Genomic DNA, 4,518 nt, shown 5'->3' on the forward strand with positions numbered 1-4,518 from the left:
ACAGGCGCGTCTTGGGGACCCCGCAGACGTCGCCCAACTCTCGAGACTCCTCCCGGGGCCCCTCTTCCCCGATCCCCACCCCGACCCAGAACACACGGGCTGGTCTGGATGCCGGGGGCCCAGGGAAGGAAGAACCCCGTCCCCCGCCCCAGAGTCACACAGCAGCCGGGTCTCCCCTTTACCCCAACTCCCAGCCGCAAGGCCACCTGGGCGCTGCGGTGCCCCCGCGGGTCAGTCAACTCGCTCTGGACCCTCGGACTAGTCCTTTCTCCCTCCCACCCTGCTGGGCCTTTGTCGGCCATCTTGAGCGGATGGGAGGGAGAGCGGAGGAGCCAAGGTAGTCAGGTCCCTGGCTGGCTTCTGGGTTACAGTCGGCATTACTTGAAGGAGAAGCCCCACTGTTAGCAGGTCTTGATGGCTTCTGCCCTTTAAGGGACATTATGTGTCAGTCGCTCGGTCGTGTCCGGCTCTGTGTGACCCCATGGACTGTAGCCCGCCAGGCTCCTCTGTCCAGGGGATTCTCCAGGCAAGAGTACTGGAGTGGGTTGCCATTTCTTTCTCCAAAAGGGGCACTGAACTATTGGAAGACAGCACTTCCTAATATTTCCCATACCTGGCATCTACACTTACTTACCTGCTTATTTTTGTGTCAATCTGCAAGGCAGGAGGCCTGGGTTCGATCCCTGGGTTGGGAAGATCCCCTAGAGGAGGGCATGGCAACCCACTTTAGTATTCTTGCCTGGAGAATCCCCATGGACAGAGGAGCCCGGTGGGCTACAGTCCATGGGGTCACAGAAGAGTCAGACACAAACGACTGAGAGACTGAGCACAGAACATTGTGTGTCTATGTATCCAACTGTGAGAGCAGTGTCTCAGTATGTCTTAGCACACAGTAGATGCCAAATAAATGTTGAATGAATGAGAGCAAATGAATGATGACACGATGGGCTGCAAAGGCCCTAGCTGAGCTGGTTCCTGCCTGCCTTCCCAGGTACCGCCTATCCTCACCCCTCCCCTCACTTCACTCTAATCTTCTAATCTTTGCTGTTCTTCAAATACATCAAGCTTGGTTCTGGGTGTTCTTTTTCCAGATCTCTGTACCATTCAGTTCTCTCCCAAAGTGTCACCTTCTGGACAGACTTTTCTGACCAAGCAACCTGAATAGTCCCCTCCTTCACTCCTATTTCATTCTCTCTGTAGCACGTATAGCTATTTGATGTTGGAAGTGTGAAAGTGAGATGGGCTCAGTGACCAGGCAAGCCTCATGTAAATGAGTGGCAGGAACTCCTTGACCTTCTGGCACAAACATCCAAAACTGGGTTCCAGTCAGTTGGTGCAAGAAGATCTCTGAAGAGGGCCTGCCGCTTGTTCTCACCATCTGGGGTAAGTCTTCAGAGGAAAGAAATTATATATGAAGCTGGTGGGTCTGTGGGGAGGGCTGCTGGGTCTCTGTTTTCTGATCCATAAGCTCTAAGACCTCCATGGGTCAAAGGATGTCTGTATACCACCAGGAATGCCTGGAAGGTATAGTAAAGATGACAAAGAGTAGGGTTCGGGGGGACATGGCAGACATTTCTGGGGACATCAAAGTGCCTAACTCCAGGAAGAAAAACAGACAAGGTCTGAATAAGCAAGTGGTCTCTGTCCTGTCATTTGGAAAGGAAGTGAAACAAAAATGGCATGTTTCCCTGTGGCACAGAACTTTGTAGTTTCCAAAGTTCATTGGTCATATTCACTACCTCCTTTGAGCCTCTCAGCCACTCCACGAGAAATCAAGGCAGGGAGAATTGGGTGCTCATTTCAGATTAGGTGACTGAGGCCCAGAGACTAGAAGGACTTATGTGAAGTGAGTCAACCATGTAGCCTGACTTTGAGCACCTGCTATGTGGCAGCTACCTGACTAGGAATTCAGAAGGGAAGGTTCAGAGCTTACCTGATGGTTGGGGAGGGTGGCTAAATCTGGGAAGAAGATAAAATGGAGGCTGGAATGATGTAGCCAGGGGAAGACCCAGGTCAGGATCCAGCTTGGCATGTGGGAGGGACAGCCAGGAAGCCAGTGTGGCCAGGGCACAGGGAGTAAGGAGGGAAAAAGTAACAGGGGCCAAGCCATAGTGGATATGTCCTCATTTAAGCCATGTTCTGACTCATGTTTAAAACACACCTGAGTAGGATTTCAGATTTTCCTCTGGTTGCATACTGGTGCAACAGTGTTTACTTAAAAATTTACTGTGACACATCACAATCATTATAATCATGATGCCAATCAATATTTATTAAGGATACAACAAAAATTCTGTGATTAAAGTACATTTGTTATCAAAAAGATATATAGATAGATAGATAAGAGGGAGTACTCTGGTGGTCCAGTGGTTAGAAAGCCATGCTTCCAGTGCCTTGGCCTGGGTTCAATCCCTGCTCCTAGAATTGAGATCGTGCAAGCCAAGAGGCATGGTCAAAAAAATAAACAACAACAAAATAACATAAAGAGAATACTCTTAGGAAATAAACAGGAAAGTATTAAAGCATAAATGGGCACAATGTTATCACCAAGTTGCCTATAAAATGGTTCAGAAACAATAATATGCATATATATGGCAGAGGGAGAATGGATAGAAAATGGGGCAAAAATGTAAACAAATGGAAAATCTGGTTAAAAAGACATTCTTGAGTTCCTTATGCTAGTCTTACAAGTTGTCTGTAAATTAGGAACTATCTCAAATTTTAAAAACCTCCTCCTAAAAAAATTAACATTAAAAAGAAAAAAATACACATGCATTATTACACCCTTAATGCCCTCATGCTAATACATCAACTGATGATGGATTTTTGCCTGTGTTGAGATTAAATATTCTATATGTGTGGAATTATACCATCCTCTTTTCAGCTCTTAGAGCAGCTGCAGCTTTTCAATAACACATGAAAGTGTCTAATGCCCAGTAGGCTCTCTGTATATGGTCGGTATTTTTTTTTATATTATTTTTATTTATTTAGCTATTTGGCTGCACCAGGTCTTAGTTGCGGCATGCGGGATCTAGTTCCCTGATCAAGGATGGAACCCGGGCCCTCTGTATTGGGAGCTCGAAGTCTTAGCCATTAGACCACCAAGGAAGTCCCTATGGTCGGTATTTTTATGAGCAAGTAACTTCATCTCTGTGTGCCTTAATTTCTTCACCTGTAAAATGAAAGTAGTAATTCCTTCACAGGGTTGTTGGGAGATCTGTATGGGTTAATAGATGGAAGGCATTTTGAACATATAAACTACCATAAAAGTGCTTGTTAAATTAAAAAACTACCTTGTTATTAATGATGAGTATGTGCTACACTGGGCCCCTGGCTGGTACAGAGATGAACATCCACCCTTCCTCCTCAGGGTGACACAACCCAGTCCCTTAGGCTCCCAGCTGCTGAGGCCAGTCCAGTTCACCTCTACAAGCGGAATCTAGTAGGATGAGCTCCATCTTACAGACAAAACTCTGCGTAGTGAGGCAGTTAGGCTGAGCCACAGCTGGTGGGTGGCAGCTCAGGACTAGACTCCCAGCTCAACCCCCACTCGCTGTGACCCCCCCCACCCCCACTCCTCGAGTGCTATGCTAAGGAGTTTGAGCCTCAGTCTTCTTCCCCTTCTAATTGGAATAATAATAATAGTGATGCCTACTTCCAGGAGTGACTGCGGGGATTTCACAGAGCCCATGTATGTGAAAGAACCCCATTGAAAAGTACTCAGTCTTAATTGTAGTGTCATTAGAGGCCACGTTCATTTGCAAAGTGGGTTCCTTACCTTCCCTTTTCAACAGGAACACCCAGACTTCTGCCCTTGTTGACTTGCTACCAGAGAGCTCCTAGACATTTTCAGTTTTAAGAATTACTGTTAAATTGTCACAAGTGACTTGACTATATAACAATTTATTAATTATTTTTATAATGTTCCAACATTTTATTATGAAAACGTTCAAGTATTCAATGAAGTTGAAAGAGATTATGAAGAACACTCTTATACCCACCGAGCTTCCCTCGTGGCTCAGCTGGTAAAGAATCTGCCTGCAATGCGGAGACCTGGGTTCAATCCCTGGGTTGGGAAGATCCCTTGGAGAAGGGAAAGGCTACCCACCCCAGTATTCTGGCCTGAAGAATTCCCTTGACTGTATAGTCTATGGGGGTCGCAAAGAGTCAGACAAGACTGAGTGACTTTCACTTTCACTTATATCCACCACCCAGCTTACACATCTATACTTTTATCCATCTTACTTTTAGAAGCATTTCAAAATATAAGTTGCAGACATCAGTGTACTTCCTCTAAATATTTCAACCTGCATATCACTAACTGGAGTTTATTTTTGTTTACAGTTGCTTTGTCTCCAAGGTAAATTTTACACACACTGATACACAGAAATCTCAGATGTACATTTGCTGAACATTCATACACACACACACATGCACGCATGCCTGTGTAACCCATCCCCTATCAAGATATAGAACATCACCATCTGATATGTAGTAATAATAACAATTGTTGTTGAG

The sequence above is a fragment of the Bison bison genome, unplaced genomic scaffold (genome assembly GCF_000754665.1).
Source record: "Bison bison bison isolate TAMUID 2011002044 unplaced genomic scaffold, Bison_UMD1.0 scf7180017864167, whole genome shotgun sequence".
Lineage (NCBI taxonomy): Eukaryota > Metazoa > Chordata > Mammalia > Artiodactyla > Bovidae > Bison > Bison bison.